Source organism: Onychomys torridus, chromosome 10 (assembly GCF_903995425.1).
Source record: "Onychomys torridus chromosome 10, mOncTor1.1, whole genome shotgun sequence".
Taxonomy (NCBI): Eukaryota; Metazoa; Chordata; class Mammalia; order Rodentia; family Cricetidae; genus Onychomys; species Onychomys torridus.
Window position 1 is genome coordinate 17,941,107 of NC_050452.1, and position 26,344 is coordinate 17,967,450.

At 40.5% G+C, this 26,344-nt stretch overlaps 1 pseudogene; it reads right to left on the reverse strand.

Annotated features, from left to right (window-relative positions):
- Positions 1–4,649: 4,649 nt before the first annotated feature.
- Positions 4,650–4,802, reverse strand: LOC118592672 (annotated as a pseudogene).
- Between the last annotated feature and the right edge of the window lie 21,542 nt (positions 4,803–26,344).

A 26,344-nucleotide genomic window follows, 5' to 3' on the forward strand; every position in this document is an offset into this window, starting at 1 on the left:
TCTTTCAGGCCTGTGCCTCCCAAGCATACCATCTGGGGCTTTATTCTCTGAGGGAACCAATGGTATGTGAGTAGTCAGCAAAATCCCTTCTTTCTTCCTCAAGTCTCCTGCCTCCTTCATCAGTCCTGATAACCATTACAAGTATGGAGGGGAATGAGGGAGAGAATCTCTCTCTCTCTCTCTCTCTCTCTCTCTCTCTCTCTCTCTCTCTCTCTCTCTGTGTGTGTGTGTGTGTGTGTGTGTGTGTGTGTGTGTGTGTGTCTGTTTCTTACTGGAAATTAAACCCAAGAGCATGTGCTCTACCATGTGAACACTCCTGGACCATGACATATTTTTTCAGTGTTTGTTTTATACCAGACCAAAACACTTCTAGAACAAGGATTTGATAATATGCTCTCTAGTCTTTCAGAACACTGGAAATCTCAAATCTTGTGCCAAATATTGAAATCATAATAAATAAGCCCTGTTTGACCTTCAGCAAGAAATATAATCCCTGAGGGTTAGTACACAAAAAAATTGCTTTCTTACATATAGCATCTGTTCTTAGCTAGACAACTCTCGTGGTTGCTCCCTGCTGTAACTCTATATCCAGGTAACTGATTTGATGGCTGTGTGTCCAATGTTGGCTCATGCTGGCTAGCCACAGCCAGGTCTTGGTATCTCCTCCTACCTTCACACTGTCTGATATTACATACTAACATACCAACATGTTGATTTATATTTATCAGCACACAACTAATGATTTATTTCAACACATTGTCACCAAAGTAACCAACACAAAGGAATATAGATAGATAGATAGATAGATAGATAGATAGATATCTTGAGAGTGCATTGCTAGGTAGTATATGACTCAATCTATATAAAACACATATTAACTCCAATATCAGCCCATTGAGCAGAGCATGCTCACCACCTATGTCTGAGTACAGAAAAGCTAAGAAATGTGACCTAGCTCATGAGTATTCCATGGAAAGTAAAGGCCCATGTGACACTGCAGAAAAGGCATTATCAACTACTAACATCAAATTCCCCACTACCTCCCAACAGAAGTCTGAATGGATTTACCTGGAAACACAGATGAAGAGATATCTTACACAGAGACATCAGAGGAATAGCAGCTATTTCAAATACAAAATAAAATGTATAGAAGTCGTATATGATAATTGCTTCAGATTTTGAAAGAAGTTCCATCTGTGTGAAGATGCTAATGGCTTTGATACATGTCTCTCCAAAACACATATGCTGAAATCTACAGCATCACAGAGGCAATCGTATTAGAAGGTGGGGTCTTTAGGAAAGAGATGAGACTATGCGCTCTTCTTCCATGTACTGGAGCGGTGCTCTTATAAAAGAGGCCTCAGAAAGCTGTCGTGTCTGTTCATCCTTTCTGCCATGTGAGCACACACCCTTATTCTCCTCCAGAGGATGCCACATCATAGTGCCTTCTTGAAAACAGCGAGATTAGATACTGATCAGACTCCAAATCTGCTGGTGCCTCAATATTGGACTTCAAAAACAGGGCATACCTTTGAAGAAGAATTTCTATTTTCCGTAAATTATCTAGTCTCAGGCATTTTGCTGCAGGAGCAGAAACAGAGTTGGGTAGAGTGATCTTTACTTAATAGAGTTTGGTTTAAAGAATGGATAAAATGGATCATCAAAGCTAAATTAAGTAACTGGACATAACTAAGCACTAAAATGAAATCAAAGAGAAATAAACAATTGTAAGAGAGTATGAACAGAGGCATTCTCTCCATTTAGATTAGGTAAAGAAGACTATGCCCTGATGATATTGAGCAGCAATGGCTAATCACAAGAAGAAATAGGAGTATGAGCAAGCCAGTGGGTGAATAGTCTAAGCTGCTCATGACTCCATAAAACAATGTTACAATAGTCAAAACCAATTAGCCAGTGAGGATGCATCTTGTCCAAATGTCTCAAAGATGACTCATTGTTGTGTTGAGATAGTGACTTAAATAGATGTCCTTTGGGCTCCAAATTTCAGTGACTTGCAGGTGGGTGTTGGGTGTTTGGGAGAAGGATGATGATTGTTGTCAACTGGGAAATAATCTAAGAAAAACAAAAAATGGGAAAATGAAGAGCACAGAATGTCTTCCTTTGGAGAGAGAGGAAACATGAAGCTCAGAGCAGCAGGCATGCTTTGCTGAGAATCTGAAGCATGCTTGCTCAGTGAGCTCCGTGCCTCTGCCTCCACGACTCAGTCTTGGTTAGAACTACAACTACCTAGGGATAGAACAGGAAGCACAGAAGTTCCCCCTGGCTGCCCTTACGGAATTTCCCTTTAGGGAAACCAACATAAGTGAATTAACATAAAACATTATTCTGAGGTCCTCTTGGCCAAACAATCATGAAATACTGGTTTTCCCAAAGCAACAAAAAGGCTGAAAAATGAAAACAAAGCATTGTGTACCAACCAGATTTGGTTGTATTACTTAGGCCTCACTTACTGTTTAGTTCTAAATAGTTGCCTGTGCGTGGTCTATTAGTCCATTTGTTTGTCTTTTTCTTCTCTGTCTATCTAGACACTCTTTGCATAGCTTCATGTTTCTAGGGAAACATTTGAATAGATACTTTTGCCTCTCCTTAGGTGCAGGAAGTGACTACTTTGAGCAGCCAACAAGCCCCAGAAGCTGTAAGTCCCCCAAGTTTTTCTCACTTTTGGTGAAGATGACAGACAGCTTTCACTTCAGGGCCAGACTGCTGATCTGGAAGGTGATTTGCCCTTGGTCAGGGTCGGGGCGGGGAGGGGTGTGAAGGTGGACAATAAAGCTTGCCACAGGGTTTGTGGCTTCTTAGGCAATCATTGCAATTTGTGGGCTGTATTTTATCACAGTTACCACTAGATGGAAGTGGTTTCCGCAGATTTGTTTCCAAGGCTTCTGAGGCAAGCGTTTTTACTGGCTGGAGCTCGGGCAGTCTGGCGAGCTGCCTAGGGAACCCTGCTGGCTTCCCTCAGAGGATTGGATGCAGCCTTGCAGAAGAACCACTCTGTGGCTCACTCTTTTCCTCTGCCCCGCCCCCGCCGAAGAGAGCTGCCCTGGTAACCAAGCTCAGGAGCAAACATCACGCAGTCATCCCCCACCTCCATGAACCATGCTGTTTCCCTGATGCTGCTCATACAGGATAGCATGCTGCCCTTCAGAACCCCTCCGAGGTTGATGCAGATACTGATCGCCTCGAGGCTTGGGCAAGATTGTAGATAGCACTTAATGGGACACGGCCTGCCTGAGCCAGTGCAGGAAATTTGTCCACGAACATGGCCTTCCACATAATCTGGGGAAAGTCTCTGCTCCAGCTTCAGGGCCTCTTTAAACTACATAGACTTCATGTCTCCCTCTAGCTGCCAACTCCCAGCATCTTTTTGGGCTACATAGTCGCCTTTCTTCCCCTGTTCATTGTCTGTCTGACTGTCCATCATCTCCACCTCTCTGACCTTGGCCAGGGGTCACATCCCTGAGCCTGGTTCGAAATTGCTTCTGGAGGGGACAACCCCGAAGCCTGGTCGACTATGTACAGTTGGTAAAGGACATAGCTGAGATTTTAAGGCTAATTTCCTGTGTGTGTGTGTGTGTGTGTGTGTGTGTGTGTGTGTGTGTGTGTGTCTGTCTGTCTGTCTGTCTGTCTGTGTCTGTGTGTGTCTGTGTGGTGTGTATTACTACATATTGAACCCAGGGCCTTGCACATACTAGACAAAAGCTTTACCACTCACTTACATGTGCAGATCTTCTCCAATGTTTACACTGTCGTGGACTAACTATGCCTCTCCTATTGAGTCCACACTTGAAAATGCTGTTTTAGGCAACTGTATACTTATTTGATGGGTGTTGAAAATAGGGGCTGCAATGTTCTGTGCCTGTATCAGATATTAGTAGCAGCTCTTCACTCAGCTTCACCCAGCCCAAGTGGCCTCATTAATACATCAGCTAGTACTTGATACCAGTGACTGGCTACCCCCGCCTAAGAGCACTTCTACCCTATTTCTGAGATCTGAAAGTGGTTTAATCACCTCTGCTTTTATAAATGTGTTTCTGATGATGGCTTCATCATAAAACACAGGCAAGTATTTCTCCATCAGGAGAGTTTAATCACATTTTCAGTGTGTCCTATTAAGACATTAGTCTATTTTAGTTGGCAAATTTAGTAGGTGCACATATTAAGCTTAGAAACAGGAAGAAGTCAACCAGGAAAATAAAGGTATAAAGTTCCGGGAAGTGACAGTTGCTGCAGTGAGAAGTATGACGACACCAGTGGAGCTTCTTCAAGAAACTCCAGGGGAGCCACAGAGATGCTGGGTGTCACTGGTGGAGATGGAGAGGGCACAGGGCAAGTGCTCTCTCTCTCACTGGATGTCTTGCACCTAAAGCCCAGATATCCCTCACCAGTTTCCAAATGTGTAAAACCATAAATTCTATTATTTCTAAGTACCAAGTCTTGTAATCCCTCCTCTGAGTATCAGTCATCAATGTCTGATAGCTCCTCATTTGAATAGTGCAAACATTACCCTTGTGCATTTGTCTTCAGTCTCCGATTACAGGCCCCGTTCCATTAGGCTGTGGTGTCTTTCCTAGCTGCCCTTTTGTTCTTTTTTGGTTTGTTCATTTTACTATTACTAGTTGACTTTCCTGTACAGACAATGTCCTCCATTACTATAAATTATGCAGTTGAATCCCCCACATTTGGAGAAGTCACATTGGGGATCAGCAAAAGTGAAGCAGCCTGGACCTAACCCTGGGAAAGCTAATGTCTTGGTCCTGGCATCTCTCTTACTAAGTAAATGTTATCATTTTACTTTTAATGCAGACACTCTAGACAGAGAAACTGGGGAAAGGGGAAGTAATTTCCTTACAGTAGTCACCCACATCAGCAGCATCTCCCTCCATCTGCTCTTATTTCCATTCAGATTATGATGAAGCAATTCCCCTGCATCAGGTTTCTCATCTCAAAACAGTTTACCATATTCTTTTAAAGGGCAAATATTCTTTTTAAGCAGTATACACAGTCATTCCAAAACTAAAATATCAATTGTTCCTAATACCATTCAATATCCAGAGGATGCTTGGGTATCTCTGAATGTCTCTTTATTTCTGTGTTTATTTTTTTTTTCAAATAATGTCTCTGTTAAAGCTTGCTGATAATGGTGTCCAATGGTCTCTTTTAATATGAAAGGGTTTCTCTCTCTCTCTCTCTCTCTCTCTCTCTCTCTCTCTCTCTCCACTTTTCTTTCCCATAAATGGATTTGTTAAAGGAACAGTCATTCTCTTGTTCCTTGAGCCACTGAACACTACTGAAGATTTCCATCGACTGAAGATGTACATCTATAGCAGTATTGAATACCATCTTCCAACTGGACATTTTCTGTGACTCAATCATTGACTCTGGGCTTTGTGATTCACAATTATTTGGTAAAACTACAAAGACAGGACAAGGCTCCAGGTCAGCATGCACTTAGCATGTCTGAAACCTCAGTCCTTGTCATCATAGCTTGGACAACTTGCTATAAACTGTACACACTGAGAAGAGTGGACTTCAGCTGAGGAACAGTTTCTGTCAGCATGGACTGTGGGTATGTCTGTGGGGCATTTTCTTAATTTCTGGTTGATGTGGGAGGGCAGGGCCCAGCCCAGTGTGGGCAGCACCTCCCCTGTGCAGGTTTACCTGGCCTGTATAAGAAGTGTAGCTGAGCAAACTGTACAAAGGAAGAAGGTAAGCAGAGTTCCCCTGTGGTCTCTGTTTCACTTCCTGCCTCCAGATTTCTACTTTCGAGCCTTCCCTCCATGAATGACTCTAACTGGTAAGCTGAAATAAATAGCGTTCTCGAGTTGTTTTTGGCCATGGTATTTATCACAGCAACAGAAAGCTGACTAGGATGATCTCCAACAAGAGGAAAACATCCCAACAAACATGAATGGCTTTGCGTATTTCTATTCTAATATGACTGATTGTGTCCTGGGACAGCTGTGGAAATCAAAGATTGCTATTAGATCCAGGACAATTGCTTTTTGTTTCTTCAATACAAAAAGTACAAATGCAATTATATTTTTGGTTTATTTGCCTAACCATCTGAGTTCAAAAAATATTTGGGGCCAATATGGTACTACATTACTCCTGGGAACTTCATGGGGTCACTATTTCACCGTTGTTAGCAGAAAGAAATGTCAATCCAGAGTGTTCTGTTTCGGCCTTAATTGATGTTAGTCTTTTATATTTATTCCCAATTGACCTGTAACTCTAGGGTCTGTGCATTGGGCAACAGAGGAGGTAAACACAGCTGGGTGGTGGTAAACACAGCTGGGTACATCTGTGAAGAAGGGTCAAAGGGGAAGATGCAGAATGAGACAAAATGAGACCTGGAAAGGGGAAGAAGGGTCAGAAAGGCGAGTACAAAAGCTGACATAAGAAGGATTGACTTTTCACACTGGGTCAGCCTACTGAGATGAGCCCAAGGGAAAGGAAGAGTCTGGGATGATGAATACAAGCAATTCTTCTAGGAGGGCCTTAAACAGAGGTGCTGTGGTGGGTCTGCTGGGCTCCATGGTTGTTTGCACAGCCCCATCCCCTGTTCCTCCCTTGACATAGGCAAGAGGCTCTGCTCACTCAGTGGGAGTTCACAAAGGGATGTGGGTTTCCTCCACTCCTTTTTCCACCCCAGCCACAGCAGGCACTGCTTTCCCAGGGACCACCCTGGAGCCTCAGAGAGGACCTCCTTGTTCCAGTCTCCAACCCCCACTCCTCCACCTGTGGACAGACTGGGCAGGCCACTGAAGCCCAACTAGACTGCAGTGGCCCAGGAGGATCAGATAAAGCACAAGAAAGCAAAAAGGCATGTGTGTTTATAAAGAAGGAGCCGGCAGTGGTGGTGATGGTGGTGATTGCCAGTAGTGTTAGTGGTGAAGAGGTGGTTATGGTAACAATAATGGTTATGAGGATTATAGTAGTACACTATCTACCTCAGTCAGGATAATCTTACAAAGAAATGTGTTTAGCTTACAGCTTTGGAGGATCGAGAGCATAAAACTGGCACAGCTCTGATAAGGGTCTTCTCGGCTGTGTAACATCATGGTGAGACTGTGTATACAAGGAAGAGATGCAAAACAAGAAATCAGAGAGAGTCTGGGGTCACAGTATCCCTTCTGAGAGCATACCCCCAATCGAACTAAGGACCTCTTACTATGACCTACCTCTTTGTAGTCCTCTTACCAAAACACCTATGAATCCAGCCTCCATTGCATGATTCTTAGAAAACAAACCACAACAGAGATGGCATTGGTGAAATCGATGTGGTGATGGTGGTGATGATGCTGTAGAGTTGCTGGTGATGATAGTAATGATGGTGTTGGTGATAGTACGCGTTCTGGTAATGTAGGAGATATTACAATGGCCATGGTGATGGTGTGGAAATGATTCTGGTAACAGTGACAGCAGGCAAGTCTTAGTGTCTACTGAGAACTTGACCATAAAGTGCCATAAGTGTAGTGTATGATTAAATCTAATTAATCCTCATAATTCACATCTAAGCAGTACCTCTGTCCCCATAGTGAGTATCCTAAAGGACCGCCCATGCATGGCTCATTCATCAGAAAAGTTTCCCAGTCAATATCAAGAGGGCAAAGGGACATCAAAGCTACCAGTAATGAATAAATTGTTACAAATAGTTAGAAAATATCTTGGTGATGATCAGTAGGGATGTTCTCATTATATAATAACAAAGTACAAGGGGAAAAAAAAAGAGGTTAGAGGCTTTGAAAGTGCCCAGTGAATGTCCTCCATTTAATATTGTGAGCATACTTGGTATCTAATGGGAAGACAAACAGGTATTTCCAAGCCTCCATCACTAACTAATATGTATATATGAGTTTAAGAAAGTGTAGTAATTTAGAAACCAAAGTCTGCATCGATTCCTCAGGACAGCATGAATTTCTGTGCGTGTTTGTACCAGTGCAGACATGTTTTCCCAATCTCCACAAGTTTCTGCTGGGAAAGAAGACATGTCCAAAATACAGGCACACTCAGCAACACTCTTATGCTGCACCCTCTCATTTGCTATAAAAAAAAAAACAAACAAACAAAAAACAAAAACCACCTCATCTCCTATCTGAAACCAGACTGGAATGGATGAGGTGAGAATTGCCACTGAGGTTAAAATAACGCAATATGCAGTGAAGGATCCACAACTCACGTACTGAGTCTAGGAAAAAAAAAAAACAAACCAGCCCAATCCTCAAATAGATAATGAGATCCAATGTTAAAATACTGTAGGGAAGTGATCAATATCCAAAGGTTATATATCTGGACACTCTCCCTCACACACACACACACACACACACACACACACACACACACAAAAGACAGCATTGTTCAAGGATGTATGTAATGCCCAAGACATACTAGGAAGACACTAAGTCAGTTACAGAACAGTACCCTCTTATGATTGTGTCTATGGTGGGCAGAGGAGGGCAACAGGGTTAGAAGCTGGGTGCAGTCAGCATACTGGAACAGGTGCAATATTTCATGGCCCCCACCCTATTATTTACCCAGAATACAAATATCTCAAAAGGATGTCACACAGAGTCACACAATGAAACGAGCAAAGTTCAGTTCTTGAGCATGAGCCTCCAACCAGAGTCACAGCTGATGCTTTCACACAATGTGTCTCTTCCAGGGTCACTCATTCCAAAGCCCCTAGATGCATTGCCACTGAGTGGAAGGACATCTAGAGAAGGACTGCACCAGATTTTGTACACTCACAAAACGTACAAAATAAGATTCGAAATGACCTCCTACCTGCCCTGGCCTGATGGGAACAGAATTTCAGGGTTTGTCACTGTGGCTGTGGTTGTCATAAAATGTGACCTTCTGATAGTGAGGAATTACTATTCTTACACAGGTTGTTTAATGGATTTTTTTGTGTGTGTGTGTGATGAATGTCCCAAGAAATAAGCTTGGAAGTACAGGCCCTCACTCAGAGAACAATAACTACCAGGAAATTGAAGAATCATTCTGTACTGCAGAAGGCACAAGTAATATGTTGTCAGTCAGGTTTTTGTCACTGTGATAAACATCAAAATCAAACAACTTCAGAGAAGAAGGATTCATTTGGTTCAAGACAAGAAGAAATTACCATAGTTTAGTTTCAGAAGCTTTATTCAATAGTCAACTGGTTCCATGTTTCTGGGTCCATAGCCAGTAATGTCACATTAGGAATTCATCAGGGGATTAATCCATTCAGCAAGTCAGAGCCCTCTTAAGCCCATCATTTCTCCAAAGTCACTCTGAACACTCCTTGTAGCAGGGACTAAGCCTTCAAAACATAAGAGTCTTTGAGGGAACACTTCATATCCAAACTCTAAAATAATATGATTTCACTGGTTAGCTGCCAATATCTTCAGGACCTCCTATAGGACCACATAAGTATTCTTTCCTCTTGAAGAAGATTGGATTCCAAAACAATGGTGGAAAGAAGACTAAATTCGGGTAATTTCAGAATGTTCTGGAGTCTCCCGAGTAAAGGACATCTACATGTCTAGTTGGGATAATGTCCAAGTGCATACTGTGTGTGTACTTGCCTATGGAGATTACAGAGCTGTTGTCCAGAATACCAAGACAGGGAAATGCTGTGGATATCGCTCTGTGTAAATAAAGTTCTGATTGGCCAGTGGCCAGGCAGGAAGTATAGGCGGGACAAGAGAAAAGAGAATGCTGGGAAGTAGAAAGCTGGGGGGAGACACCGCCTACCGCAGCCATGAAAAGCAACATGTAAAGACACTGGTAAGCCACAAGCCATGTGGCAAAATATAGACTAACAAAAATGGGTTAATTTAAGATAAAAAAGGTAGATAACAAACAGCCTGCCACGGCCATACAGTTTGTAAACAATATAAGTTTTTGTGTGCTTTCTTGGTTGGATCTGAGCGACTGTGGGACTGGCGGGTAAGAGAGATTTGTCCTGACTATGGGCCAGGCAGGAAAACTCCAACTACAGGGAAACGTAGACCAGGCCTGCCTGGAAGGCATCTCCTGCATTCACCACTTCTGCTGGCATCCTTGGTTTGCAGGAATGTTTAACTTTGTAAGTGCTTGCATGCTACAGATGTAGAACAAGAGTTAGAGGCCAGACAAGCCCTGTCTCAGATGGTAAATACACACTGGAGGTTGTAATCATCTAGTAGACAGTCTTCATCAGAAGGCCATCTCTGTGCTAGATAAAGGGCATGTCCAGCTAAATGGTGGTTAGTGCCTCTGCATCATACCTTGACTTTAATCCCAAGAGCTGTGATAGATATGGAGAGCTGATACTCAGTGCCTGTCCATCAACTCCTCTAGCATGCCTTTCTTGGATCCATTTCCTGGTTTGTAGATGGCAGTGCTCTAGCTATGTCTTCACATGTTAAGGTACCTTTATAAAGGTAATCCCATTCATGTGAGCTTTCCTCCGAAAACCATCTCACTGGGTAGGTTTCAACATATGAATTTTAGAGGGACACAGACATTTAGACCATAGCAACAACATTAGGACCAATTTAATTTAGCTAAATTCTTTCTTTACATACCTGGTCAAATACAATGCTATTGAGACACTAAGGATTAGGACTTTAGCATATTAATCATAGGGAGCACAATCAGTCCATAACATTAATAATAATGCATTAATGATATATCAAGTGATGATAAATACAAGGAAAAATAAAGTAAGGACAAAGAATTAGGAAATGCAATTTTAAATATATTAGTAACAGATCTAGGGAGATCTAATAAGGTAACTACAGGAAATGAATTTTCAGAGAACATGCAGAGTAGGATAGAAAGATGTAAAGCCACAGAGCAGAAGCTCTCCACTGTGTCCCATAGGTAGGCAGACTGGTCTCAGATTCTCCAGCTATTACTTCACCTTCCCTAGTTCTGGGACTACTTTAAAAGGCTTATCTTAAAGGGATGGTGCCAGCATGAAGTGGGGGCATATATACAGGCAAGGATAAGTCAAAGGTGACACCAAGGACTAGCCTTGAGCCACTCACAAGAGGGTTAGATGGGGTATCATCTACAAAGCAGGGTCCCAGTAGAGAATCTTGAAACGAGTCCCAGAGACCTTCAGAGTAGGCATTTGTGTAAAATACACCTTGAATTTTGGAAAAACTGCCCATACTTTCTGATTCTAAGACAAAGTATGCATCACTTGTGTGTAGGATTAAACAATTGGATTTAAAATACAGTTTGGTATCAGTAAACACTTCAGTGATGAAGTATTTGCCATCATTAACCACCACAGATAAACAAATTTATTTTCTCCTACTTACCGGTCAAATTAGACAAGTCTGATAAAATAATAAAGACTATCACACTAAGGAGTCAGGGGCTCTTCAAATAATGGGGTATATGAGAGGTTAAATCCGACGGCATCAGCGTTTGTCATTAGGAATATTTACATCATGCCAAGCGAATGGGGATATTAGAAATCTGATGTGTTCAGAATGACTGGAAAGGTTGTTCTTTGAGTTTGAGCCACCATTTACTTACCATGTTTGCTCAAATGATAGGCAAAGTACATCCCATTGTTTCTACAGGAGTTCAATTCCTATCTGTAAATCCTATGAGAACATGGTCAAGCATGACCCCTCTATCTTTAAGAAAAGGCAGAATAAGGGCACAGTATGACAAAGGCCCCCAACATTCTTTGGTGCTTTCTGCACCCTGTTACAATTTGTTACAAAGGACATGTGTGTAGAGCAGACAATAGGAACCAAATTTTCACACATGTGTCATCTTAGAGGTCACATGGAGGGAACTAACAAGCAGGCATGTTTTATGAAATGTCAGGTTAAACAAGAGCGAGAAAAGGACAAAATAAATGAGGAAATCTCACCATTGCATTATGACTGACTATTCACGAGTAAAGGGAAGAAACTGATATATGCAAGATCCTGGGCTATGAGTGGTTTTCTGAGACAGGGATGGCAGACAGCCAGGCCCTTCTACTCCTGAGCCATAGTTCTGCAGCCTTAGAAAGCTACAGGCTGTGCCCTGCTCATGTGTCTCTATAATGATCCCCATGCAGCAGAGACCTCCAGACACCAGCACCTGTGTTTATTTTTACTATGAATGGAGAGGGAAAGGCAGTCTCACCCCCAGCTAGATACCCCCACCTTGTTTTAGTGACCTGGAGGGGGGGAGGGAATGCCATCTGCATGGAGAAGATGAAAACCAGGCAATAGCACACCGTGTATTCCTTCCATCACATAAGACCTGAGCTCAGAGAGTAATAAAATATACAGAAATCAAAGACTCCAACTGACCAATTAAACCTTGTTTTCTTGAACACTTCAAAGATCCCAGTGAGACCATGAAAACAAACAATTTATGTTTGTTTACTTTTCCCCAGAGACTCAGACACAGGCTTTTCCCTTGTATTCTGGACACTTGACCTTGATCTGCCACCCAGCTTTACTTCCACTCCCCACAGATCCTTCCATGTCTATACCCAATTCAAATCCTATAGCTTGGTGCAGCCTTTCCAAAATGCCCTTTTGCCAGGTGGAAGTTTCCAGCATTCCACAAGGCATAGATTATCTATACATGGAGGACAGTTACCCCTGTTTTTTTGCAGAGGTTGTGTTCTAAGATTTCTATTGGCTGTTTTTTCTTAATATATTGTCCCTTGCTTTCTGAGAGCTACTGGTTCTAGAGTACCCTGCAGTTCCCAAAGCCAAAAGATAATTAAATCCTTTCATAAAACTGAAGAGTATTTGCTTATGAGCCACCAACATCCTACTGTATCCTCTAAGTCATCTGTAGCTTTCTTACAACACCAAAGATAATGTGTAAGTAGCTATTAGTCTTACTCTTAGAGAATACTTGCAGGAAAAAAGTCTGTACATGTTTTGTATGGATCAGATTTTTTTCAAATATTTTCTATCCACGATTGGCTGAATCGATGCATTCAGAACTTGCAAGTATGAAAGGCTGATCATACCTACATATCTATTAAAAGGTTTAATTTATAAATTTGACACAGTTAGAGATTTATGACAATAATAATAAAACAAATAGTATAATGATATGCCAGAAGAAAGTATGTTAAGCCCATATGGATTGTTTATATAATGCTTCAAATAGTAATTTCATACTATAGGTTACTTATGCTTTACTAAAGCCACAGAAAGAAAAACCATGGGTGAGGAGAGTCCAGTGTACTTAAATCACATTATATGCCCTTCAAGACTCCATGGGTGGTAGGCAAGTTCTCTGCCACTGAGCTATATCCCTCACACTGGTATTTCTGCTGTTGAAACATATTGAATCTTGGAGAATTAAATAAATGTTTCAGATCCATCTCAGGATTCACTTCAACTCAGTGTTAATAGTTATTATCCTAACCATAAATGGTAGAAATTAAAAGTTGCATTCTTTCATAGTTTGTATACAAGAGGAAAATGCAGAAACAAAGCTGAGGCCTGGGAGCTCCATGCTACAAGATCCAGTGTTGACTCAAATGCCAACAAAGGCTAACTGCAGTGTTAGTGTAAGAAGGTAGGAAAACCTGCTTCCTGTACCATCATTCCTCTATGAGCAGAGCATGGAGTGCTCAAAGCCAAAGACTAATGGTAGTATTGAGAATTTAAGCCAAGCACTGGCCCCATCACATGTGTTTGTTGCATGCTCAAACAGACAGAGGAGGGTTGAAGAGATAACTCAGTCAAGCACTTGTTACACAAGTTGAGGACCTGAATTTGATCACCAGAAGCCATGGGGTTAAAAATAAAGCTAGGCTCAGGGGCACTCATTTGTAATCCTAGCACTAGATGGGCAAAACAGGTAGATCCTTACGACTCAACAGCCAGCCAACCTAGAGTGAACTCCAGATCAAGGAGAGACCCTGTTTCAAAAAGCAATGTAAATATCTCCAGAGGAACATCTGAAGTTGACCTCTTGCTTCCACATATAAATCCCTGTAATCACACACTACACATATGCAAGCATTTTAAAATAAAATAATAAAAGAGAAAAATGTAAGACTCATGCATTTAGCAGATGTTATACAGATACTTTTTGTAATTAGATAAAACTTGAACTTTTAAATAAAAACATATTTCCCTAGAACTGATGCCAATAGAAATGGAATGCTTAATCAAGACCAATTACCATAGAAGAGACATGTGTAAGAAAATGCTTCCTTATCATAAAAGTCATGATCAGAAACTTCTTTTCTTTGTTAGACACAGGTGCGTGTGTGTGCACACATATACACATGTGCATGCACACACACACACACACACACACACACACACACACACAGAGACAGACAGAGAGAGACAGAGAGACAGAGAGAGACAGAGAGACAGAGAGAGAGAGAGAGAATGTGTAAAGAAAGAATAGAGTGACCAATATGGTAGGGCTTTAAGTAGACAAGGATACAGAGAGCAAACCCACCAGTATCTAGACATTGCCTGCTGAAGAAATTGGTCAACAAAGGGAGGGAATTAGGATTTGAATGTACAGTTGATCAAACATATGGTTTTAGTTAGTGTAACCTTTGTCTATGACAGAGGTCATAGCCATTTGCATACGCCCTATCACAGTTGCCTTAATCAGCTCAAGGTCTGACTCTCAGCTTGTCAAATGCAGCCTCACACATATTTAATCAAGGACAATGATCTGCACTAATGGAATTCATAAGATCTGCATGTAGAAATTAGACTGTGTTCTGCTTTAGTTGTGAAGAGCAGGCATCATCAAGGAAACGGTATGAAATGCACAGTGTGATCTCCATTCACACATGCCATTAGAATTGCAATAGAAAATACTGACAATACCAAGTCTTGGTGTCTATCTATGCTAGCAAAAACCTCCCCTCAGTGCTGCCAGCTGTATAGTCTAAGTCTAACTCTCTCCAGTGACCTACTCTGATAAAGCTGGGACTCTTAACTTACACTGCAGAAAAGAAAAACATCAGGGCAGGTCAATATAAAGCCAAGTTGAAGTTTACTAAGAAAACTGTTTCAATGTGGACATAAGTGTGAGTGTTGCAGAAGATGCTTGATAAAATGCAATGTAATGAATAAGATTGGAGTGCGGTTTGTGAGGTACATTGCACAAGTTCACAGGCTGATAAAATAGAAGCATAGATAGAACAGTAAAAGGTATTCTTACCCTCCAGGGAAGCCAGAGCCTATGTTTTGACTATAGACATGGTTCACTGCTACTTTAGCATTCTTATTTGAAGTATCTCTCGAAGAGAAAGGAAGATTGTCTCTATACAGACGATCTTCACAGGGGAGTTTGTTGTTGGTGGTTGTGTTTGGAATTTTTGAATCTCAGCCAGCAAGAGACTTAAACCAGGTTCCAGAGTAATAACTCATTTCCCTTCCCAGGTCCTCTTACCTTTCTCTGCATTTCTATCCTGCTTCTTTAAGAATAAGCACTAGTTCACAATTCACAGGTGGGACTTTAAATCAGCATGTCCACCTTGGGAACCTATCAGTAGCATCTAAAGTTGAGCAGGTCCCTTCCCCATGATTCAACAATCCATTTCCTGGATAAGACAATAAGGGGAGCTGTTATACAATTCTACACAAGCACATGCACTAGAATAAACAGAGTATCTTTACTTGTATTAGAAAAATTTAGGCAACACTTCTGTGAATTACTACTATGTTTGACAAATGAAGTAGAATGTTTTCATGCAATGGAATATACAGAGCAAACAGCTAACCCTGTAATTCCATAGACAAAATTCATGGTCAGAAAAAGCTACACCAGAACACATAGCCTTTTCTTTGGCTGATGTTTCAGAACATCAAGCATTCTGAAAATACCCTTTGTATACTTTGAAAAATTAGAAAACCATACATCTACAGTAACAGCGCCCTGACAGTAAGCATGGCACATAACAAACACCAAAAGTGAAAGAATTTAATTGGATGTTGAATGGAGTTTGGCAAGAAAAATTAAAATGTTATCACACAAATAAGACCCATGTGCTTTGAAAACAGGATATTAGGCCCCAAAGAGATGAATCATAGAAATTTCCTAAAGACTGGAAGCCCTGTCTCTCAAAGAAACTATTTCAAATCTAATGCAGCATATCCTGGGCTTAGACATATTTTCTGGACAATAGTAGGCACTCAATAAATATGTTGAGAATTAATATATCAGCATTGATCCAATTAAATAACACAAAAGATAAGTACTTAGAGATTAAAACATTAGTTTAAACCAGCAGATGAAACAGCAAATTGATACTTCATCAGCTTGCTCTCTCCCTCTCTTTACATATATTTCTTTAATTCTCAATGTGTTTGTATTCAAGGGAGAACTGAGGCTCCAATTTGTGGCTCCACTACAACTTATTTCAATTTGTATAAATCTGATACATTTGGGAAGCCTTCTAAACTTGGTATGAATTCAATTAGGAAATTCTGGATCAGGTCCAAAGTTTCAGGAGTCCCCAAAGAAACAACAGTAACCTGAAACTCCCATAGAAGATCATAAATGCTGCCTTTGTCAAGCTTCTCCAGCCCAGTGAAACCTGCCTTGCAGGGAAAGTGTAGCAACTGGAGAGTGACCTCATGATCTGCCAGTTTCAATCTTTTGTAGAAAAGAGCCACTTAACAGAACAGGTAGAATGACTGGCAATTAAATTTTCCCATGTGCTGCTACTCAGAGAAATGGCATCCCACCCAAGGACACTGTCCTCCAATGGACTGAGAAGCTTGTCTTTATACAGACTATTACAAGTTATAAAAACAAACACATGTGTCTGTTTTCTCAGGCTGTAGCAGTCAAATCATAAAACACCTGCAAGCACATCCTTACCATAATCTGAAGGCTGTCAGGGTGTCAGGGTGACTGTCATGTGCAGAGATGAAGTAGAGTTGGCAACAGATTCTCAAAACTCTCACTCAGTCCCAAGTTATGCAAACTCCAAGACCTGTGCCTTCAGGCTAGTCAGCCACCTTTGAGTACATTTTTGTGATTATGATTTGTTTTTCATGCAGATTTCGCAGGCTGGTGGTGTCTGCCCGAGTAGGTCAGGGGAACACACAGCAGAAGGGGTTAGTGTTGCCTGACAGAGAAATGAGAGAAAGGATAGTTAGTGCTACCCCTGGCTCTTCCTTGGAATGCAAAGACAACTACATTAGGATTTGGTGACATGGTTCTGACAAAGTTACAGGATGGTGCCTGTGAAGGAGGTATGTGACTGACATCTTACGGGTCTTCGGCATTGCCAAATCATTGAAATTTAAGATCTTCAGAGTCCCTGGCCTTCAAGAGGGAAATTCTCATGTGTATATGAGCTTGATACCAATTTGTTTGAAAAAAATTCCCATTAACCAAATAAACAAGAGGACAATATAGGAATAGGACAGCCACTTCATTAATTGTGATGAGACCTATTAATCTTAAGAAGTGATAGTAATTACACTCAGTAGGCTTCATGCTTCTATGGGAAAGTCTGCACAGAAAACAATTATACAAGACACAGAGTTTTACACCTCTAGACCTGTACATCCTTTGTGGCAGTTTCTATAAGCTCTGAGGCCCATCAATTATGCACGGATGTTATCTGCTGGACTCTCAGGGTATGCTGCCCAAGTTCTTAGGAGTATATCACATGACAATACCATGTACACTGCTCACAATTGTCTCTTCATTATGACATTAATATCTCTGTATCTTGGGCAAAGCAATTCACCTTTTTGGAATGAGCTATATAATCTGTACATTTTAAGCATATTGGGAAGAATAGAAAACATGGCTTCTTGAGAATTCTTTAAACCTGAAGATTATGATTTCAAGGAGAAATAAGCCTAAAATTTTTAAAATTTATTTATTTATTATGTACACAGAATAGGGCACTAGATCTCATTACAGATGGTTGTGAGCCACCATGTGGGTGCTAGGAATTGAACTCAGGACCTCTGGAAGAGCAGTTGGTGCTCTTAAACTCTGAGCCATCTCTCCAGCCCTGGCTAAAATTTATATATTCCCATAAAGCAGAGCTAGGGTGTATACACACACCACTGAAGATATGGGCCATACCATCTTGCATGATTCCTAAGGGGCTTCTGTTGAAAGTCTCTTAGCCATCAGCTAAATTACATATTATATAATCCACTTGTCATACAGTGGTCTCTTAGATCAATATGGCTTGAAAACCAGTGGCCTAGGTGTTTTTCACTGTATGAGCCAATGGTCAGAGGGTAGCAAACTGCAATCATGGCCCAGCAATTATGCTGAAGTAAGAGCATGGATTTTGCCTATTCTTAACAATCATGTAAGCATTTAATTATCATTAACAGTAGTATCCTTATTTTATAGATTAAAAACCACTTCAGAAGTTTTAAGTGATATGCCCTAGCTTTCCATCCCTGATAATTACAAGCTGTGTGTCAAATCATGGAGATTCTAACTTCAAATCTGTTATAATAGTCTTTTCACAACTACAGGTAATTATAGCCCAATAGGTTCCTATAACGTTTTGCTTTGGTTAACACAGTCAGTAAGAACAGCATTCCAGACAAACAAAACAGAACTTTCTATATGCTCCACCTTTATATCCCAGAACTAAGAATGCTCCACACTAGGGAAACCTTGGCTAATGATACAAGGAATTTCGGCACCACCCTGAGTGTCTGAAGTTTCCGGAAGGCAAAGAAGGGAAAGATGCCAGGGCCAACCTGACACCAGGGATCCCATACGCTCTTCCTCCTGGACTGAAACCCAATGCCTGCCTTCACAGCACACAGCCAACCGATCCTCTTCCCTATTAGGAAGGGGCTATCACCACACTAACTTGAAACCCAAGCAGCCCGGCTGCTGGACAGGCTGTATTGTATGTCCTGGGAACATCAGATGCAGACGTGCTAGATGCTCCTGCACTCATTCTGGGAGGCTCTGCTCAGGAGTCTCTGGCTCGGAAAGCAGTGGACTGAATATGTTTTGATGCACATGCTGATGGTCTGGTACCAGCAAACTGTAGTGTGGCCATAGCTGAAGCAAGGGGGTAACTGTGAAGATATTCTCTCCTTTACATTCCATCAATATAAACCAACCAGTCAATCAATAACCGCGGCTGCCCAATCAAATCAATTCCTCTTTTCTTTGGAGATGTTCCTGAAAGCACATGAGAAAGTGAAATGGAGTTTAATTACTGTATCTTGGACCAGAGAAGCCAGAGATCTCATATCCTCTTATCTGCTCCAGAGGAAGACAATTGGTGATGTGCCCATTCATAAATGAAGACGTAAAATACAAGTCAAATTCAGAAGTAAAGCTATAGCAAAAGTTGTAAAGCACTTTGCCTACATGTAAGGCGCTCTGAGTTCAATCCCCAGCCCTTGGAAGAAGTGAGGAATTTGAATATTTATAATTAAGCATCCTTTTATATTGACATAGCTACCAGAATGTGAATACTGAAAGATTTCCTTACTGCTTTACATTTGAAATGGGCCTGAATCTTCGTTAATACTTTCAAGTTCTATTTTAAACTAATCTTATACACATTCATATATATGGGATATATGGAATTACACAAGTTTATATAGGTGTAAAATAACAACAAATCCCAACAGGAATAAGCATTCTTAATGCTTATGTCATTTTAAATATTTGTGGCCCTACAAATTCAACAGTGTCTGAGCTATAAAAAGAGATAATGAATATCATTCCATTAAAACAAATTTGTCAAAGTACTTTATTGCAAAAAAAAGCTTAGTTATGAAACCTGAGCAGTGATCATATTTTAATACTAAAATCACATTTTATCTAGTGGCATATGCAAGCTCTCTTATGGAAATGTATGACTGGGGTCTGAATAACTTATCACAACCATTTCCAGTCTGCAGGTGTTTGTTAGAATTTGATTAGACATATTAGGTAGTAAAGGCTTATCAAATAGCAATTGTTAAGTTGAAAGAAATAGCCCACTATTCTTTAAAAATGTCCAAATAAGCATGATTAACTGGTATTTATTACTTCAAAATACCGGAAGTATAAAAAATAGAATTCTCAAATGGTTATGATGCAACCTAGAGGTTTCTTTTCAGGGTGGAAGGGTGGCCTCTGTATAGCCAGATTGCAGGACATGTCACCAGGGCTATGAGTCCATTACAGTGAGTGAGGGAGGTGATCAGAAGTTACCCCTCATCCCTCTGGTTATTAGAGAGTGACAGCAAGCAGCTCACCTCTCAGTCCACTGGCAAAGAGGTGGGTATTTTGCCTTGCACTAGTTTATGCCATCTGGTTTCACTGTGACAGCTGAAGAAAACTCCACCATGGAGCACTGATGTTCAGTGATGAACAGGAGAGGCTGCAGCTGCTCATTTGGCTATTTTGCACAATCAGAGAAAACATTTCCAGTGTACACTAGTCCAAATAGCAAATGACTGCTTATTTTCCTATTTACGGACTATCTCTAAGTTACATAACTCAACACAATACAGAGAATTGACTTAACAGAACCAAGTGACATCCTAGAGAGCTTTCTTCATTGAAGAAACAACTGTTAGGCAGTGTTGTTGATCCAAATCACACCGTTTCCGCAAGGTGCAGAGTCATAGTTTTCCTGCTAAGCAAATTGTGTTTATCATCTTAGGTAGTGCACACCACTCTGCATACACACACATACACACACACAAACACATACACATGTGCGCACACACACACACACACACACACACACACACACACACACACATAAAAGGAAAGACATTAAGATCTACAAATTATATTTCAATGGACAAGTACCAAAGGGAATCCCACTCTAAGTAACCTTACCTATGAAAGTATGTTTGTATGTTTTTGTGTGTTTTCTTGCTTGCTAGGCTTTCTTAGGAGGCACAATGTATATAGCATATAGACCAATTCACAGCAAAGCAGAATGTCTGTTGCTCTTCCATCTCCAACTGCAAGACTTCCAGTGCTCTCACAATTCACAATTCCTACTGGAAGCTTTTAACACTTACGCACACACAGCTTGGAATTTTCTTTCTTCCTGATTTATGTTTAAGCCCTATGGACAGGCACTTTGCATGGCCTTAGAGAATCTACCTTTTCCACTGTTCTTCTTTTGCTGCTTATTTTATGTGGCAGTAATCAAGCTGTGGCCTTCTGCGGTGAACCATCTTCCCACAGATCTCCTTGAGTTCCTATTTCCATTGTCAAGTCCCTCTCCTTGCCCAGCTCCACTGCCCAGCTCAGTAACTTCCTAGATCCCTAACCACTAGGGAGCTAGGAGGAGATACTGTCTGCTGTACACTTACAGGTCCCTTGCTTTTTGGGTGTGTTGCCTGCCCGTGTCCTAACTTTTATTTCCTCACAGTTGCACCACACTCACTGCTGCACTAAATAGTGGGAGCTATTTTTGCCCAGGCCAATATGAATTGCCACCATCGCTTCCAGAGCCCTATCTGTCCCCCTGTGGCTCTGCATCCACTGCAAATATAGGAAGTCATGATTGCCATGACATCTCATCAGGTCATTGATAAATCTGTTAAGCAATGCTGGACCCAGGCTGGGGAAACACCTGCTCTTTAGTCCCAGGTGTCACTGATAGGTGATAGCCACTCCAGTACTGACCTCTGGCCAGTCAGTCGGTCATCTTTGCAATGTATTTTCCTCCTGGTGATTTTAATGATACAGAAACAGCAGTCTGTTCCAGGCTGCTCAATGGCCAAGATAGATGCATCGTTATAATTGTAGATTAATATTTAATATGGTGATTAATCATTTGTTGTGTAAAAGAGTGCTTATTAATATGTATTGTATGCAAAAGAATAGAAAACAATGAACTGGTGCATAAGGGGGCACTGTTGAATAGGACACCCTTCGCTCAGTACTTGGGAACAAGCTCTGGGGACTGTTGGCAGAATATCCATAACAAGCACACTCTGATTAATGGCACAGAGTTCATAGTTTTATAACAGTCTTATCTTAGTTGTTTTTTTTTCTTAGAAAGAATGTTCTTTATTTTATTAGGATTTTTTTTAACCTTTGGTTATGTGTATTTGTGTACCTGTGTGTAGATATGTACACATGAATGCAGGTATCTAAGGAGTCCAGAGGCATCAAAGAGTCCCAGGGCTGGAGTCACATGTGGGTGCTGGGAGCTGCACCCAGGTTCTTTGCAATAGCAGCACATGATCTTAACAGCTAAGCGGAATCTGCAGTCTTTATTTTCTTATCTAGCAGCTCCTGATTCAATGCAATTGTTCTAGGTCATAACTTGTATCTTAAGATAAAAGAGGAATTCAATAGAAACACACCTCAAAGAGAGTTCAAGAATGAGGAAATTTTAGACAATTTCATCTGGAGATTCTTTAAAAATAAGGTATTTTATTTACCCGTGATGGTTTACCATATACACACAAGATGAATAATAATAATAAATAGAAAATTATAATAATAAATAGAAAATTTTAACAATATATTGAAATAAATTATTTGTGTTTAAATTATTTTTCTTAGCAGATATTAATTATATATAATAATGTACTTTACCAGTGGTTATACCACTGAAGAAGTGTCTCTGGTTCTAGTCAGCCATTAACTGTCTATCATAAACATGAGGGTGGGGCCTCATGTGTTCTTCCCTCCTCTGCAACAGAATATCAACAAGCCTCACCTCATGGAGTTCTTGTGCAGGTAATTACAGCGTCCATAAATTCGTAAGTGCAATGTTTATGTTGTGCATGAACAATAACACTCACAACACTCCACCCCTTCCCCAGCTCTGACATTCTGCTCTCCCTGAGCCTCACATTGGATAATATAGATGCCCCATTTATGGCTCAGCATTCAACTGTCACTGGTTGTTTGGTTTGGTTTGGTTTTGGGTTTGGGTTTTTTGTTTTGTTTTGTTTTGTTTTGTTTTGTTTTGTTTTGTTTTGTTTTGTTGGTTTTTCAAGACAGGGTTTCTCTGTGTAGCTTTGCGCCTTTCCTGGATCTCATTCTGTACTCCAGGCTGGCCTTGAACTCACAGAGATCAGCCTGCCTCTGCCTCCTGAGTGCTGGGATTAAAGGCATGTGCCACCACAGCCCGGATGTCACTGGTTTTTATGATGTCCACTGGTTATCGTTTCTGTAGTAACTGCTATACCCTGAAAAGGGAAGCTTCTCTGACAAAAACTAAGTCACCACTAATCTGTGGCTATAAACACAGTTGTTTAAAATGCAATTTGATTGTAAGATCACATCCATGTAGAAACTTAGACTACTTGGTTCCCCACTAGAGAGAGCCTGTGACTTCTGGAATCACAGGCTTCTGACTGAGTTTACCGTACCAAATTTAAGTTCCCTCCCATGGAGCAGAACTCAAATTCAATCAGAAGGTAGCTGGTTACCTCTCTAATAGACTTGAAACTATTGAACCAGTGGGCATATCTTGCTGACAAGTAAGTCTTGTTACAGGAAGAGCCCACAGCTGAGCAAGACTATTGACAACACTAAAGTACAACTCTTACCTCAAAGTGGATAAGAGACAGTTTATTCTGGAGTCAAATATGAGTAAATAGGGCCTGGGAACAGAGATTCAAGCTGCCCCAAATTTTATGTTCACATATGGAAACAGTTGCATGGAGATTCTATAGTAACAGAATAAAGAAAATCATAAATCATAGCACCTTTCACATCCATTGGTAGAAATATCAGGTGAGCAAGTTACAGAAAAATAGGGAGAAAACTCAGATATTTAGCCTAGATGCTATCTCAAGTCATTTTCAGTCTGTTGGTTGGTAGAAGCTACTGTTTTTTTTTTCTACCTACCAAAGGATTGACTCAATGGTCATAGGGGTGTTAGGTCAGACATGGAGTTTCTGGTAGACTCCTTAGAATGAGAATAGCATCACCTATAATAAAGAAACCGACTTCTTTCTTATTTGTAACCCTTTAATTTCCTCCTCTTGTTTTGTGGCCATTATTGCTCTAGCTGAGACTTTAGGCACCACCATGGATAGAAGAGTAGAGAGAATAGACACCCTTGTCTTGTTCTTGTTTTTAATTTAAATATTTTATTTTCTTCCTCAATTTAGCATGATGTTGGCTGTAAGTTTGCCATATACAACCATTGTGTTAAGATATGTTCTCCCCATGTCTTGTCTCTTCAGAGATTCCATGCCATATTTTGTCAATGGCCTTTTCTGTGTGGAGATGATTGTGTGATTTCTGTCCATCAGTCCTTTTATGTGACGTATTGCATTTATTCATTTGTATATGTTGAACCATCCCTGCATCTCTCATATGAAGTCAACTTGATCATGATGAATATTTTAGACTTACTCTTGAATTCAGTTTTTGAGTGTTTTATTGAGAAGTTTTGCATGTAGGTTCATCAGAGACATTGATCTGTAATTTTGTTTTTTGTTGTGTTTTGATATGTTCTGGTATCACAGTGATACTGGCTTCATAAAAAGTTTGTAAGCATCCATTCCCTATTTTATGGAATAATTTGAGAAGTATTGACATTAGCTTTTTAAATGGTCTAGTAGAAGTCTACAGTGAACCTGTGTGGATCTGAACTTTACTTGGTTAGGAGGTATTTTTTGTTTTGTTTTGTTTTTTCACTGTTTTAATCTCATTGCTTGCTCTAAGTCTGTTAAATTATTTATGTGATTTGGTATTGAACTTAAATCCATCTATTTCTTTTAGAATTTCCACCTGATTGGAATGTAAGTATTTTTTTCAATTTGTCCTTTAATCTATCTAACGTGATCTTTCTCTCTCCTGATAGTTTGGGTTTGACATCTATTTTGTACAGTCTTAGAACATTGACTACTGCTTGTTTCCTGGTTCTATTTTCCTGGAACATTTTTCCATCCTTCCACCACAGGGCAGTGTATTAGTTGATTGATCACTGATTTGACAAAGCAGATAATAAAAGCATCTTAAGGAAGGAAGGGTGATCCTGTACCTCATCAAGTTGACAAGATTAACTACCACAGGTAGTGTCTATCTTTGATGGCAAAATGTGTTGTTTCTTAGAGTCAGAAAAATACAGGAATTCTGCTTTTAAATGCAACCCCAGTCTGTGTCTTAAAAATTACTACATATATTTATGTGGTGGAGGGGACGGAAGGCTCTTGCCACAGCATGTGTGTGCAGATGGGGGACGACTTGTTATAGTTGGCTCTTTCCTTTCACTATGTAGGCCACAGCAATTAAATTCAGGGTATCAGAATTGGGGGCAGATGCCCTAACCTCCTGAGCCATTTCTCCAGCCACAGTCTGTGCCGTTGGATGGAGAGTGGAGATCACTAATATTCAAAGTTAGTTTTGGAAGGGTGGCGTTAATTTCTGTCATTTTGTTCATTTTGTAGTGTTTGGCATTTCCCTCATTTGCTTAACTACTATTTTGCCATTGTTTATTTTTACCTTGTAGCCCTTTATATATGTTTATCTTTCTTTTCAGTCTGAAAAATTCATTTCAATATCCTCTATGGAACAAGGTTAGTATCTCACATTCCTTTAGCCTGCTTTTCTTATGAATATTTTTTCCAACAGTGATAGTTTTAGTAAATATAGCAATCTGTGTTGTAAGTTGTCTTAGTTAGGATTTCTACTGCTGTGATATAACATCATGACCAAGCCAAATTATAAAAGAAAGTATTTAATTGGGTTTATGGGTTCAGAGAGGTGAGGTCCATGATGACAGAGTGAAGGCATGGTAACAGCTGAGAACTTGCATCTTGAACCACAAGTAGGAGACAGGCAGGGCACACTGGAATGACATGAGCCTTTTTAAATCTCAAAGCCCACTCCCAGTGACATATCTCTTTCAACAAGGTCACACCTCCTGATCCTTCCCTAACAGTTTAACCAACTGGAGTCCCAGTACTCAAAACGAGCCTACGGGGGCCGTTCTCATTCAAACCACAACACTCCACTCTCTGCCCACTATAGGCTCATGCCCGTATCATGATGCAACATGCATTTAGTCCAACTTCAAAAGTTCCCATAGGGTTTCAGTATCAACACTGTTTAAAAGGCCAAAGTTTAAAGTTTGTTCTGAGACTCAAAGAAATCTCTTAATTATAATCCTCTATTGTTTTTTAAAAAATATATACTTCCAACATACAATGGCACAAAATATAAATTACCATTACTAAAGGGAAGAATTGGGGCATGGAGGAAAAATACAGAACCAAGGCCAGACCAAAATCTAGCAGGTAAAACTCCACATTCTATAGCTCCATGTCTGATATCAAAGGAATTAGACAGTTCTATTCTTCCAGTTCCACTGCCTCCAACAAACATTTCCTGAGCTGGTTCTACCACCTGTGTGTTACTCTCCTTGGCAAATACCTTGTGTCTCTGGCACTTTGAACTTCTTGAG